Here is a 16641-nt window from a genome sequence, read left to right on the forward strand (position 1 = left end):
ACTCTTCTCAGAGCCAAGGCTGAGAAACCAGCATCTTGCCAAGACCTGGGGGTGGGGGAGCCCAGGTGAGCCGACTCAGTCCTCAGGAATGGGTGGGGTCTCGAGGGGAGGCGGGCACTTCCGCCCCAGCCCAGGGTCCTGTTCAATCCTTATTGAGGAGTTTCCTGGCGACAGGCAGTGACCTGTCGGCTGCCCGTGTGGGAAGCAGCTTGGCGTGGCCCTCACCATCTCATTAGCGGTGATTCACCCAGGACTCACCTGGCTGTCAGGGACCTGTCCCACTGCCCGCCAGAACCAGCTCCGCCGGCACCCTTGGAGGGGCAGATACCTCTTTTCTCCAGCTCTCCACCCTCCCTGGCACCCAGGGCAGAGCCTGCCTGGCACAGTCAGAACTCAGAATTCATTCATTCATATTTATTGAGCACCTACTGTATGCCAGGCGCTGTGCTAGATGCTGGGGATACAGGGTGAGCCAGGCAGGCCCAAATCCCTGCCCTGCTGGAACACACATTCTCATGGAGAAAGACAGACAGTAAACAAATAAGTGAATCACACAGGCTCTGGAAGGTGGTGAGTGCGAGGGAGAAAAACGAAGCAAGAAAGGGTGTGAGACAAGGTTGCAATTTTAAATAGGGTGTTTGGGCGGACCTCTCTCCGGTGATATTTGAGCAAAGTCTGATGAAGACAAAGAAGGGAGCTGTGCAGAGAAGGCAGGGGAAAGGTGTACTAGGAACAGCAAGTGCAAAGGACCTGGGGTGGGAATGCAGGGGGCAGGTGTCTAGGGACCAGCGAGGAGACCGGGAGAGCAGAAGCAGAGCTGCAAAGGAGAGAGCAGTGAAGATAAGGTCCAGGAGGTGGGCTGGTGTAGGCAGTGCAGGGTCTTAAAGGCCTCTGTAAGAACTTTGGCTTTTTACTCAGCTGAATTTTGTCAGAATGCTCCCAAATCCCCATTGAACCCGAGAGCAGTTCCCCAGGTTTCTTCTGCCTGGCTCAGAGCTCAGAGAGCTAAGTCAAGGGTCATGGGTGTTTTCACTGGGGAGGGTCTGGAAGGGTGAGTTTGCTGAGCAAAGAGTTGCCACCTGGAGGATGTGTGAAGAGGAAGGGGCCTGTCTGGGAAACAAGTACCCATCCTACAGGCATTTTGTGCAGAGAGGGAAAAAGGGGAGCAGAGGCTGGGAAGAAATGTGGGACCAGTAAAAGACAGCTTTGCCCAGCTGTCCCCCTACACCCAAGCCTGACCTTCCAGACTCATTTGGGACACATCCCATCCGACACTCTGCTTCAACCTCTCAACTCTGGGCCTTTGCACATGCTGTTCCCTCTGCCTGGGCATCCCTGCTGTTCTTTGCCTGGTGAGCTCCCATTCATCCTCCACAAAGTGCCCTCTGAGTCTGTAGAGCAGGTGCTCTTCCCCCGGGCCCAGCACACCCCGTTGAAGCACTTAACACTGGCTCATGTGTGCCCACTGAGGCCGTGGCTGTGGACCCCACCGGGCTCTGCTCACCTCCACATCCTCGGAACCTGGCACTGAGCAGGCGCTGACCCAGGTGAGTGAATGAACAAAATGCTCGCTGGGATTTGGACCCCTTGGAGGGTTCGGAACAGAGTAACAAGATCAGACTCACATTTTGGGAAGATGACTGTCACTCAGCGTGTGTTGGGAGTGGGAGAGTTGGAGGAGGGTAACAGCTAAGAGGCTACTGCAATGGTCCAAGCAGGAGCAAGAGGGAGGTGAGGAAGGACAGCTCCAGGGTGCCAGGTGCTGGGAGAGAGGAAGAACAAGAGCAAAACATCAACAGGACATCAACTGGGGCCTGGGGCTGTGAGGAAGAGGGAGTGGAGGGCGACTTCCAGTGTCCCCTCTTTTATTTTGTGTCCTTCCCTCTGTTCTGCCCCTGGACAGATAGCACTTACCCATACAAGATAGCACAGTGGCCACAAGCACAGGCTTTGGGGCCTGACTCTGCATTTGAATCCCATTTCTACCACATACTCGCTGTGTGACATGGGGACAGGTTTACTCAGCCTCCGTTCCTCAGTTTGCCCATCTGTAAGGCAAGGATGACAAAATAGTTACTGCATTTTATTGATTCTAAGATTCCCATTTTCACAGTCCTGCCATCAGGGTGAGTCTCAAGATCGACGCCGTGTCATGCATTCTTCAGTGGCACATAAATAATGGCGCATCTGACCGGTGGAGCCTTAGATTTGACAAGACACAAAGTACGTGGAGAAACCAGTACCGGGCACATAGTGAGGGCTGAATAGATGCATTGCTACTACTGTGGCTATCTGCTCTTTGCAGCACATAGGTAACAAACGCCCCATCAGAATAAAGAGAGAAATATAGTTTGGAGCTAAAAGAGAAGAGGAACTAATTCATAAACAGATATAAAGGTGAAAAAGTTTTAGTAATTTCCCCCGAAAAACACCCAAAGCTGAACGCTTCCTCTGAGAGAGCCCGTGGAATTCTGCCGAAGTTCCAGGGAAAAGCTGCGAAATCTCAGCTTTCTGGTGGGGGCTGGGACTCCTGGCTCCCTGACCAGCAGGGGGAACCAGGGCATGTCCCGGTGGCTGGGGTGTTCCCTGTGTCCTTGCGAATTTCCCTGAGTCACCATTACTCACCCGCACTCAGGGCTCGGCTGCCTTCTGCCCAGGAGACCGATGCCCTGGGAGCAAGGGCCGTCCTCAGACAAAAGTGCCATTATAGCCCCGCCGTGACCCGCTGCCGCTCAGGAGAGGACGGTGACCCTGGCGGCGTCTTATTTTTGGCCTCCTTCCTGGGTTGCGTTCCTGCCTACTGATTTGGCAAAACCTGGGCGACCCGCCTTGTTTTCTCTCCTCCCTTAAATACATGTCTGGAAAAAGCCGCCACCCTCACGGCCCCTGCTGTGTGTGGAAATGGTGACAGGCTCGGAGGAGAAACTAACGGGTGGCCGGCTCGGGAGGCTCCCTCCAGATGAGGGAGGCAGAGCTCTTGGTGCAGCTGCCGGGGTCTGTGACACCCTCAGGGCCAGTCCCTTTGGGCTCAGCCGGGGTGCCCACCCAGCTCTCACTCTCTCTTGCCCCGACTGTGCTGACAAGCGACCGTCTCGGCCACCCTTCCCCTGTCAGGCTCCCACGTGTCTCTGTGACAGGAGCATGTTCACGCCTGGGGTTGGGAGGCCGGAGCCTGAGCGCATAGGAATGTGGCCGTGCACAGGCTGGACTGGCTGCCGGGGGGGGGGGGGGGGGGGGGTAGCCCTCCCACCCCCACCAATGTGCCTCCTCCTTCGAGCTCTCAGCCCAGTAGGATGATAGGAGGCAGGAAAAATGTGCCCAGGACACTCTTCCAGGGAAGGTGAGGGACCGAGGGTCAGCAGTGGGTCTCGGGAGGCCTTTGGGCAGGACAACTGCCCTCTCTCCTGGCTCCCAGACATCAGGCCAGCATTCTTCGGGAGCCACAGCCCACCCCTGCAGCCCTCAGATGGTGGCATCTTCACTCCAGAATGGTAACCTCCAGACATGTCCCCTCATGAGCGGCCTGGAGCCTCTACTTGGGCTGGGGCGGACACCAGGGTGGGTTCAAGGCCTCAGGACACCCCCTCCCAGCCCTTCCATCTGCACTGGGAAGATGGAACTGACAGGATGCAGGGCTCCTCTCAAGCCCAAGAACCCCAGGAGTCCAGAAGAACAGGGGTGACGTCAAGAAGGGGCTGGGAGCACGCCCGCTCTCCATCAGCTCCGCCATGCTTGGATCGGAACCACCTTTACTTTATGTAAGGGCACTTCGCAAACACAGCTCCAAGCCTCTAACTCCAGGCAGCACTGCTCCCCAAACTTCCTCACCTCAATACTGAAATGAGCTGTTTCCTTGTCCATTGAGGATGACTTCCTGAAGGCAGCGTTGGTCTAATTCGCCCTTGGTCTCCTGCCTCCAGCACAGTGCTGGCACATAGTAGGCATGTCATGAACATTTGTTGCATGAAAGCACTGTGTGAGACCTCCCCAATAACTGTGTCAACCTGGGGAGACAGGCGTCATCATTCCCATTTATCATCCCCATTTTAAAGATGAGCAGACTGAGGCCCAGGGAGGTTAACAGCCTTGTCTGTGGTCCCACAGTTAACAAGACCTTTTAACCAAGGTCTGTCAAACCCGAGAGCCTTCTCTCTTGACCACTGTATCACGCAGCCTGCTTACAAAGGGTGTTTAGTAAACAATACTAATTCACAACAATTCATTGAGGTTGCATTTTTGTTCCCATTTTATAGATAAGGAAACTGAGGCTCAGAGAGTTTCCATAGCTTGCCCAAAACCTGGTCAGGTTTGAATCTGAGTATTCTGACTTTACAAACCATGATCTAACCATGACACCCACTGTCTCTTTTTGAGGAACACTGCGAGCCCTGCTCAACTGCACCCCTAACAGTCTACTGGTATTCTCTTTCTGCAGAGCCTCCTGTCTGGAATTTTCTCTTGCTCGTTTCTTTCTCCTGGGCAGCACCTGAGCTTTCCATCCAGCTTCCCAAGTGCAGGGACCTCCTGTAGCTGTGCAGCACTCAATGCAGGTCACCCCTTTACTGGGCCCTCAACCATGCCTTGAGGCCCTTCCCCCAAAGATCATTCAACAGAGCCAAACAACCCTGGCTTTAAGCTCTCAACAATTTTTTCACCAAACATAACCTTAGGAGAGATGTCGAGTAAGATAACAGTGGTAAGAGGCCACCGAGAAGGGTGACAGGGGATCTGGCCACCCTAGCGAGTGCCTTGTTTCCTTGGTGGCATCTTTTCAGCCAAAGTAAATATAGTGGCAGACTTGGCCTGCCTTTGCAGCTCATGCGTGCCCTTTCCCAGCCACAGGCCATGGTGGACAACTCTCAGCTGGTCGAATGCACTGGCCTCCTGCCCAACTTTGCTTTGCTCTCCAAGATCACACAGAAAACACACTCCTTTGACCAAATGCTGGGTCAGTCCCACAGTCGGACTCGTTAGAAGCATTGCTATGGCGGTGAGAAGAAATTTCAATCGTTTTGCAAAACGAGACTTTGTTGACCTCACCCCCATTAGGATGGCCGTTCTTAACAAAAAAGATAAGTGTGGACACGATTAGAGAAATTGGGACTATTGTGCCCCCTTGGTGAGACTGGAAAACAGCACGGAAGTTCCTCAAAAGACAAAAAATAGAACTACCATATGATCCAGCAATGCCACTTCTAGTTTAGACCCACAGGAATGGAAAGCAAGGTCTGAAAGAGACGCTGGCACACTCGTGCTCACTGCAGCGCTACCTGCAGGTCCAAGAGGAGGAAGCAACCTCACTGTCCACAGAAGATGCATCAGCGGCCTGTGGCCTGTACGTGCGACGGGACAGTCCTCAGCCTTAGGAAGGAACGGGACTCCGACACATGCTGCGGCAGGGCGGGCCTGGAGGACACTGTGCTAAGTGACATAAGCCAGATGCAAAAGGACAGAGGCTGCATGATTCCACTTAGAGGAGGTAACTCAAGTGGCCAAGTTCACGGAGACGGAAAGCGGAATGGCAGTTACTGAGAACTTGGGGGAGGGGAAATGGGGAATTATTATTTAATGGGCGTAGAGTTTCAGTTTTGCAAGATAAAAAAGTTCTGGAGATTGATTGCACAACAGCGTGAATATACTTACCGCTGCTGAACTACATGCACTTAAAAATGGTTTAGATGGTAAATTTTATGTTTTTTACCATAATTAAAAATAAAGTTTCAGGAAAAGGGGGGGAGCCTTGTTGATTTCCTCACTGTAGAGGTCCAAGGTAGTCACTTTATACGCAGTTTCCTTTCATTCCCCTTTCTCGCAGCTTGGGAAGCTGAGGCCCGGTGAGAGAAACGGACTTACCCACAGCCTCAGGGAGCCTAGTGAGGGGAAGAGCCCCGGTTCCTACGCAGGTTCGTTCACCCCCAAACCAGGGGCTCTCGCCTGCCCCGCCCCACCAGCGGCCATGTGGCTCCTAGTCGGAGCTCCCAGTCACCCAGAGAGAAAATGGGCATTGAATGAGCGCTCCACTTCCCCGGGGAGCTTCGTCTGTTTCTTGACTTGCTAGGGGAATTGAGCTGAGAGCTGAGCGCTTGTAGTTAGCAGGTAACAAGCACTTGAGAACTAGTTGTTTGTTTGTTTGTTTGTTTTTTAAACTTCTCAAAGCTCCAGAATGGGTTTGCACAGAAAATACTGCTTAAGCACTTTCAGCTAACAAAGCGTTTCCAGGTACATTGACCTATGTGCTCCTGATGGAGTCCTGGATGAAAGACTGCATTATTGCCTCCATGTGACAGAGGAGGGGTGTGCAGCTCAGAGGGTTCCGAGCTGGCGTTACACTCAGAGGAGGCGGGACTTGACAGGTGTCTCAGGCCCCCAAAGTCTGTGATGCTTTGGCAGGTGGCCGCATAAAGTTCGGGCCCGCACCCTCTCTCCCTCGGGGTTCTCTGTGGACCTCGTGCCATGCTCACCTGCTGACTGAGAGGGCGAGCCTTGATCTGTCTCAGGCCAAGGAAACGCCTGACAGTCCACGTGAAGCCTGGAGGCCCTCTCCTGAGATTGCAACTGCAGCCCTGAACTCTCAGCCAAGTGAGTGAAATGCCTGGGCAGTCCCAGCCCGGGGAAAGGGCTGGTCAGAGGGCTCAGGCTGGAGTCCAGGTAAGCAGGGAGGCCTGGCGCTGGCAGAGGGCAGGGAGGCACAGACGGGGTCAAGCTTGAGCAGACAGCTGAGACCATGACTTCGAAATGAGCCGACCAGTTCTGCTACCCGGGGGTCAGAGATCTGCCCTGCAGGGCCAGAGTGGGCAGAGTGGAGGAAAAGGGCTGCTTGCTCTCTGCCCTGTTTCCCACCCCCTGCCGAGCATGGGCAGCTTCGAGCCCAAGGATTGTGGCCCCAGAGTGAGGGTGGTCAGTGGCCTGCAGGTGGGGACAGCAGGATGGCCACCCAGTGAACAGCCACATGTTTGGTCCTTTCATTATGACATTTTCCCCCTGATTACAAAGGTATCTTGTGTTCACAATAAAAAAAATTGAAGACTTCCAAAAACCCACATACCAGCAATGCTCTCTTTTTCTAACTGTATAAAAGACAAAGTTAAAAGGCAAGTGCCTGCATCCCCCTCTTCCCCCACTCCCCTCCCCCACACTCCCGGAGGTCAAGGTCGAGGTCGAGGTCCCTGGTGGTAACAGTAGGATAGAGTTTGTTCCCATTGGAGGGAAAGGGCAGTGATTTTCCTGGAAGGGAAACAAAAACTCAGTCACTGCCGTAACTGACAACGTAAATGTCCGTTTCACTCTCATTCCTTTCAAATTTGTTGGTGACAAGGTGATCTGTCTGGGAAGTGTCCTGGCTCTGTCCACTCTGGACTCTTCCAGCTCCCCAGGTCCGGCCACCATGAGGACCTCCCCAAGCGGAAGACCAGGGAGAGACGCCTGCTTCCTCCGCGCCTCCCTATTAGGTCGCTGGGACTCCACATTCCACCAGCAGAACGTCAGGCCTTTCACGGAAAACTTCATTTTCCCGGAAAATACAACTCCCTCCTGGGAACTGTGAACCCTTCAAGTGTGTGGAAGAGAAGTGAGTTATAAATTTCTTCTCTGAGGATAGGGTTTGGTTGTTTTTTTAATGATAATTATGGGGTTTTTTCCTGATTATAAAAATAACACATTTGTTGTAGAACTGTAGAAAAGAGCCTAAATAAGAAAACAAAATTTGCTCATAAAATATCACCCAGAGCTAACCTCTACTGACATTTTTTACATAAAAATCTTCTAGTCTTTTTCCTATGTGAATGACATATGTGCAGATGAATGTACACATATTCACATACCCATGAAAATAACGCAAAATCGGCTCTTTCTTTACTGTTATACCATGTCATTAAATATTTTTTGATCACATAACTTTTTTTTCAAGACTTCTGTATTGATTTCTTTAGAGAGAGAGAAACATCAATGTGAGAGAAACATCAATGGGCAACCTTTCAGTGCACAAGACAATGCCCAACCAACTGAGCCACACCAGCCTGGGCAGATCACATAACTCCTAATGCATACATGCACACTGTCATATAAATATACCAAGTATAGGTAACTAGTCCCCCCACTGCTGGTTCTAACTCTTCTTGACTATGTCCAATGTAGCAATGACCACCTTTGTGGAGAAATGCTGTGTGCAAGGTTTTTGGTTTTTGTTTTATTAAGATTTTTAAATTCATTTTTAGAGAGAAAGAGGAAGAGAGAGGGAAAGAGAGAGAAACATCAACGTGAGAGCAGAACATCGATCAGCTGCCTCCTGCACCACCCCTCCCTGCTGGGGATCGAGCCTGCAACCCAGGCATGTGCCCTGACCTGGAATCCAACCAGCAACCTTTTGGTGCACAAAAGGACACCCAACCAACTGAGCCACGCTGGCCAGGGTGAGTGCCAGTTTTAAACATGGGATTGGGGAGCACACTCAGAGCCTGGAGGCAGGGATCATTGAGAAGAGTGTGTCATCCACCAGAGAAACCTGCAAAACATGGAGATTGGGGACACCACAACCTTCCCAGATTGCACAATGTGGCCTGTGGCTGGCCCCTCCTGAGTGGCACATGAGACATGACAGGCAGGTGCTGTTTGCTGGCCAGATGAACTGCTTTAACCATGTCCTCCCTCTATAAAAATAGCTCGCATTCTGCAATGGCTTGTGTGCACTCCTCTCCGAGGACAAGCCACACCCACTGCCCCTGTAGCTGCAGCCTTGCACTGCTGGGCACAGGAGCCCACACCCTGGCAGCAACTGCCCGGGCCAAGGTCTGGCTGACACTCACAGGCTGGATGTGCAGGAGGGGCACGGAAGAGGGGTGGCCCAGCATAAACACTCTGCCCTGTAGGGACCTTGTGTATTGAACAGTGTCTCATCAATCCAGCTCTCTCTCACCAGGATGTCTGAAAACTGAGGGCACTTAAGTGGGCAGAAGGTAAGGACTACACGAGAAGATAGCGGGCAAGAGCCAGGAGGCAGCAGAGGACATGAGGCAGAGAGTCCATAATCAGGTTTGGTGTGAGCGTCCAAGGGCTCCTGCAGGAGGATCCAGACATCCTGGGAGGCTGCTCTCTGTCTGATGGGATCCCTGCACAACCTTACAAAAAGCCTCATCTCTGGAAGGAACCAGAGTGGGCTGGTGTTCCCTGCAACCTGCAGAGTCTCACTGCACATGTGTGGATAGCACTTTACAGTTTACACGGTGCTTTCCCAGGCATTCTCTCATCACAAGCCTGGGAAGAAGAGAGGCTTATCCCCATTTTACAGATGGGGACACTGATGTTTAGAGATGATAGGAGTTCGTTGGCAGGTCAGGGAGCAGAAAATCAGAGCCAGGCCCTAGCAGGTTTGGCTCAGTGGTTAGAGCGTCAACCCGAGGACTGAAGGGTCCCGGGTTCGATTCCGGCCAAGGGCAGGTATGTTGGTTGCAGGCTTGATCCCAGGCCCAGGTCGGGGCACTTGCGGGAGGCAACCAATCAATGTGTCTCTCTCACATCAGTGTTTCTCTGTCTCTGTCTCTCTTCCACTCTCTCTGAAAAGCAATGGAAAAAATATCCTCTGGTGAGGATTAAAAAAAGAAAGAAAAAAACTCAGAGCCAGGTTTGCTGACCCCACATCCCACATCCAGGCTGTTCTCACCACACCAGGGGCCTCCCTCCCCTCCGTGAAGATGTCCTCACTGTGCTGCAGTGCTGCTGTCACTCGCCCTCTCTGTTTAAAAGTGAAGTAGGCTTCATGTGTTGCAACTTGTCGCCTCAATTTGATGTTGTAATGCATGAGGTTTTCTTGTCCATAGTGCCCAGCACGTGTGAGCATACAGTAGGTGCTAAATGCTGATGGTTCCAAATGTCGTTTTTCAAAATTCAGAGGCCCACATCCCACCTTAGAGTACAGAATAGGGCCCCAGGCAGCTTTTAAAAATTCCTCTGGGAGTCCATCACATTCCAGTCTGTAAATCAGATATAAAGGGTGCCTATCCAGATCCTCCCACTCTCAAAAATGCAGCCATGAATTGAGAAATAAGCAAAAACATGCAAATGAGCAACCCGACTGAATCTCATCCATTCCACGTGCAAAGGCTAAAGCCTGTTTGTCTTAAAGAAACTGCCTCACTCTGCACCTACAAACCCTTACTTTACACAGGATTCTGACAAGGTTGGTCGCTTGCTTTCTCAGCCCTCAGTGTACTGGAAGCCTGCATAAGAACAGCTACGAGAAACTGAAAGCTGAAGGTCTGAGAATTAGTATTTTAGAATACAGTAAGTCCTCAACATTGTCAAGAGGTTCTGTGACTTTAGGTGAAACAACATGTAACGAAGCCAATTTACCATAGACTAATTGATATAAACAAGGGTTAAGTCCCTAGGGCACCTCATCATTATAACAAAGTGACATTGAGCCCGGCTGGTGTGGCTCAGCAACTGAGCATTGACCTAGGATCCAGGAGTTAGCAGTTCGATTCCTGGTCAGGGGACATGCCCAGGTCGAGGGCTCGATCCCCAGCAGGGCACATGCAGGAGGCAGCTGATCAATGACCCTCATCATTGATGTTTCTCTCTCTCTCTCTCTCTCTTCTTCCTCTCTCTGAAATCAATAAAGACTTTTTTTTAAAAAAGATAATTAACTCATCCATCGCCTCACGATTACCTTTAAAAAAAACGAAACAAAAAAAATGACATTGAGCGAAATGACGCTATTCTAAGAACTGCAGTGGTTACAAACATCAGTAATCATAATAATATTGGCCTGAGTTATCAAGAAAAGGTTAAATTATGTACAGCAGGAAGATGTACAATCCATTTTAGAAGAGCTTCTGAAGAAAATGTGTTTGGCCCGGCCGGGCATGGCTGAGTGGTTAAGCGTCGACCTAGGATCCAGGCGATCAGGGTTCGATTCCCGGTCAGGGCACATGCCCGGGGTTGTGGGCTGCAGCTTATCAATGACTCTCCCATCATTGATGTTTCTCTCTCTCTCTCTCCCTCTCCTTTCTTCTCCCTGAAATCAATATATATTTTTAAAAAAGAAAATGTGTTTAGGTGTTTAAAGGGGAGAGCTCCAGTTACCCTGAAAATTCACCATGGACTATAAAAGGAGCCCAGCCCCCACTGCAGTGCTCTGCCCTTGCCAGGCCTGCCTGCAGTGACTGGCTGTCGCACTGCACCCACAGGCTCCATTTCTCCGACTGGTGTGTTGTGTAGCAGTTAACAGCGTGAACTCTTGCAGCCAGGCTCACCAGGTTGAAATCCTGGCTCTATCTCTTCTGAGCTGTGAGACCTTGGGCAAGTTACTTAACCTCTCTGTACGTGTTTCTTCATCTGTCAGATGAGGATAATAGTTGCACCCACCTCTGGATCACGCACATAGAACAGTCTGGTACATGAGAGTGATGACAGCAGGGACTGAGTCTTATTCAACTCTGTGTCCACCTGTCCCCTGAAAGTGGAGCCCTAAAAGTGGAGTCCAACAGCAACTGGAGCTTGTCAGAAATGCAGAATATCACCCCAGAACTATTAAATCCAAACCAGCATCTTAAGATTTTGTGTGCACATTAGAGTGTGAGAAGCCCCCAATGGGAAGCCGAGCAATCGAAACAAGGTACCATTGTGCACACCTGTCCCGGGCAGAGGGTGGGGGCGAGGGGGTAGCTCCCGAGGAAAGGAGAGGAACCTGGTACAGAGGAGAGAAGTGTGGGAGGCTGGGCCCTCAGAAGGACTTGGTCTGGCCACTTTCCTGGCTGTATAACCTGGGGCCTCACTTGTGAACTGGAGGGGCTAAAGCCCACCGTCCAAGGTTGCGACCAGGATGAGCAATAAGGATCTGAAGCCTGGCCCAGGGCGGGCCACTGGCTGTCATCACGGCAGGCTCCCGGCCCGTCGCCCGAAGCCCTGAGGACAGTCACATGCTGCACGTGCTGACACGCCAGAAGCCCCGGCAGGGTCTGGGCAGCCCCCTTAATTAAACACAGCGAGGCTGCTGCGGCGAAACAGGCAGCAGGAGACATAATAGACTTGAAACAGCCTTACGTCAGGGCAGACGCGATTTGTGGCCAAATCCGTTTATATCAAGCTTATTTTTAAAAGTCTGGTTTTTAGAGCATTTGGAGTTCAGAACTGCAGACAAGGGAATGTGAACCTGGATGACAAAGGAGGAGCGGCAGCCCCGGTGGGGACTGGGGGGGGGGGGCTGCCAGGCTTGGAGGGGCTGGGGGGGCACGTCCACAGGAGGGACCCTCACACACAGACAGGAGGAAGTCGCCAAGGCCAGGGCCTGAGCAGGAATGTGACCTAAGCAAAGACAGGGAAAGATTGGTCGGGCTTGCAAACAAACAGGAAGCGGGCATCCTGGAGTTACCCCGGGCCCCGCTCGAATTTCCCAGCCTGGAAGGAAGAGTGGACTCACCCCCCCCCAACGCCCCCACCAAAAACACACAGGAAAAGGTTTTAATATTCCATTGGACTGTCAGCGACAGCCTACAGGGTCTTATCAATGACACGGGCACATGGAAAATTATAATAATATAAACAAAAACTAAACCTAAATTACAGTTTTTACTGTGTAGCGGGTGCCATGAACTTGTCCGTAGCTCTTACAGCAGCCCTGTAAGGTATGAATTATTGTTCCATTTTACAGAGGAGGACACTGAGGTCACCTAAGAAGGTCCAGGGTCACATAGTTGAATCATCTAACGCTGGTGTCAGAGTGCCTTCCAGTAAAGCACACACTTGGCAAGAGCTCACTCGGGGACAACCAAGGCCAAGGTGAGAAAGGGACAAGCGGAAGGCTGAGACCAGAGAGAACATGTCCTGCAGTCTCAGGGATCCCTGGTTCAGACTTTGGTTCTGCCCTCAACCTTTCTGAATCTTTATTATGTTTTAGATGTATTTCTTGTAAACTCCAGAGTTGGGATTTGGCCTCTACCCATTCTGACAATTTTTATCTTTTAATGAGAGCATTTAGGCCATTTATATTTAATGTAATTATGAATATATTTGGGATGAAATCTATTCTGTGTTTTCTATTGGTTCCATCGGTTCTATGTTCCTTTTTCTCCCTTTTCCCCCTTCTTTTGGATTTATTATTATTATTATTATTGGATTTATTACTTTTTTGCCATTGCATTTTTTCCTCTATTAGTTCTGAGGTTATTCATCTTTCTCTGTTTGGACTTGCCCTCAGTATTTTGAGAGTTAAGTGAATATATATAGTGAGAGTGTTTTGTATACTAGTAGGATAGCTTGAGATGATCTTATAAAAACAAGAGCTTTTGGAGCTAGACAGCCTGGGTGGGAACCCTGGCTCTAGCACTGTGTGCTCCTTCCTAGCTACTTTTCCCCCGAGTCTCAGTTTCCCAGTCTGTAAAGTGTGGGACACAGCTTATTGTGACACTTTATTGAGCTAAGGGACATCAAGTGCCCTGTCCAGGGCTTGACACAGAGAAAGGGCTCAATGAATGTCCGTTCCCTCGCCTCTCTGCTATGCCTCTGCTTCCCAGAAGAACTGGCCCTGGATAGAGGCTGCTCAAGAGCCCAGCTGCACAGCTGGGCTGGGCCGTAGTGAACCTTCCGGGAAGGAATCCCTATGGAATGAGATGTTCCTGGGGGACAGCAAGTCTGTATCATCCTTGGTGGACAGTGCAGCCTCGGTCTGGGAAGTGGGAGGCTGTTGGGAAATGATGCTAAAATGGGGGAGGAGAATGGTTCGAATTGATCAGTGTCCCAGGGGAGCCCAGGGCAGGGGGGAGGGTTCCCCACAGCGTGTGTGTCCCCAGCCCTGCAAGAGAAAGGGGCCTGACCAGAGAGTGGCAGCCCCCCACTCCTGGGAGGCAGGCATGTCCTCTTGGAGAGCAGAGCAGTGACTCACCAGACTGCCACCGCTCATTATAAACATCCCCTGAGACACCTAACTCCCAAGGCCCTGATTCTATATGGGCACAAGTAGGGCCCCTTAATTCCATAATTAATTCGGTTTCCTAGGCACTTCGACACTGGGAGAGGATGTCCCAACCTGTGGACACACATATTACCAACTACGTTGCAGGTCTCCCCTGCCCCCACTGTGAGTTGTAAAATAAGTTCTCTTTCTCTTTCCTGCCTATTTACTTATTTACAAATCAGAATTAGGTGAACATTGAGAAGTGAGGGCTAGCCAAATGTCCCCTGTTTGAATAATTCTAAATTGTCCTAGATGGACCCAGCAACCCAAACCAACTTCCATCTCATTTTCTGAACCCATTTGGGGAAACTGAGGCCGAGAAGGAAAAAAAGCGCCCAGGCCTCGGAACGAGACAAGGTGGCTGGGTAGGAACTCAGGGCTCCTGCCTCTCTCTTGCTTAAACTCAGCCTCAGTTTCCTCACCTATGAACAGAGGTAATAGTGCCTGCTCTGAAGACTGGCAAAAGCACTGAATGCGGGGGAGGGGAGGCTGGTGTAGTGGGAGCGCAGCATATGGCGGCTCTAAGAAGGATGGGGTCGCCCTGGCCTGTTTGCTCAGTGGTTAGAGCATCGGCCTATGGATGGAAGGGTCCTGGGTTCAATTCTGGCCAAGGACACATATCTCAGTTGCAGGCTCCATCCCTGGCCCAGGTCAGGGGACATTTGGGAGGCAACCAATCAATGTTTCAAAATATATCCTCAGGTGAGGATTAAAATATATATGTATATTTTTAAAAAAGGAGGGGTCCCTCCCCCTTGTTTGCTCTCCCCAGACCAATACTTTTCTCGGCTTCCTTCCATCACACCTGGCAGTAAATGGGTGCAAGAGTCTTGATAACATGATTAGAATTTAATTTTACTGCTGGGAACTCTAGGCTTTAATAACATTGGACAGCATTTATTGAATACCTACTATGTGCTAGGCACTGTTCTTCATCCTTCAAATCTGAACTGTCCAGCCCGGCCGGGCATGGCTCAGCGGTTGAGCATCGAGCTAAGATCCAGTAGATCGCGGCTTGATTCCTGATCAGGGCACATGCCTGGGTTTCGGGCTCGATCCCCAGTCGGGGGCATGCAGGAGGCAGCCGATCAATGACTCTCTCATCATTGATGTTTCTCTCTCTCTCCCTCTCCCTTCCTCTCTCTGAAATCAATGGAAATATATATTTTTTTAAAAAATTCTGAACTGTCCAGTAGTGCAGCCACTAGCCATATGCAGCTATTGAGCATTTGAAAGTGGCTATGCCCCTGAGGACCTGAATTTTTTATTTAATTTAATATAAAATTTTAAAATTTATACTCAATTCAGTTATTAGAAAACTTTTAAATATGTTTAGAACAACTTGGGTATGTGAATCTATTGTTTCAACTGTACATTTTGTTGAAGTCTAACTACAGATCAAGAATTTCCAATGATAAAAAAAAATTTTCCAATGAAAATTTAGTGTTCAAATTCAGATGTGCTGTGAGTAAAATCCACAGATTTCAAAGACTTAGTATAAAAAAAAGTAAGCGCCCTGGCTGAGTGGCTCAGTTGGTTGGAGCGTCATCCTGTACACCAAAAGGTTGTGAGTTCAATTCTCGGGCAGGGCATATACTTAGGTTTTGGGTTTGATCCCTGATTGATTTTTCTGTCTCACATGTCTCTCTCTCCCCCTTCCTCTCTCTCTCAAATCTATGGAAACATATCAAGTGAGGATTAAAAAAAATTAAAAATAAAGTGAAAATCTCATTCATAGTGTATTTTAGATTGACTAATGCTGACATGACAATATTTTGGATATATTAAGCTAAATAAAATTATTATTAAAATTAATTTTACTTATTTCTTTTTACTTTTTAAATGTAGCTAGTAGAAAATTTTAAATTGCATATGTTTTGGGAAAACTGGCAAAATCTAAATAAAGTCCATAGTTGATAGTATCGTGCCAATGTTAGTTTTTTTGTTTTGGCAACTGTACCTGGTTATGCAAGATGGTAACCTTAGGAGAAGCTGTGTGGAGAGATTACTGGAACTTGCTGTGTAATTTTTGCAACTTTTCTATAAATCTGAAATAATTCCAAAATGAAAAGTGTAAAATCCCCATTAGTTTATAATTACATTATATTTCTGTTGGGGAAATACATAATGCTATTACTGTATATTTCTATCAGAGAGCTTAAAACAGTTCTTAAGGGATAGTACCCTCATCTTAGACGAGGAAACCGGTGCTCGGAGAGGGTAAGCAACCAGATTTTGGACGTCTCTTGGGTTCGGAGCTTTTTGCTGTCTTCCTGGGCTTCTACTTCTACAACTGGCGCCCACTAGGTCTTCCAGAGAATTCTCCCCAGGGCCCTAGTGGGGGGGGGACGACTGGTGGGTGGGGAGAGGATTGGGAGGTGGAGAACAGGCAGGCACTGGGGGGTTCCCCCAGGCCAGGCCCCAGGCCAGAGGGAGCAGACGAGGGCTGAGCTGAGAGGCTGTACTTTTTATTGACGCGCTGTTTTCTTTTATCTCTGCCTGACTTTGGAAAGAAGCTCAGGAGCATCTGCTGATGCCTCAAGGAAAGAATGGGCAGGGCTGCTAAAGCCTTAGAGGAACTGGGCCTGGAGGGGAACCAATAATGGCACCCCTGGGGGAGCGCAGGGGCCCTGGGCTCAGGGGTGTAAGGAAGAGGCCTTGGGGGCAGCTGTTTCCACCTGCCTTGTGGCCCC

The sequence above is a fragment of the Miniopterus natalensis genome, chromosome 5 (assembly GCF_054644295.1).
Source record: "Miniopterus natalensis isolate mMinNat1 chromosome 5, mMinNat1.hap1, whole genome shotgun sequence".
Classification (NCBI taxonomy): Eukaryota; Metazoa; Chordata; class Mammalia; order Chiroptera; family Miniopteridae; genus Miniopterus; species Miniopterus natalensis.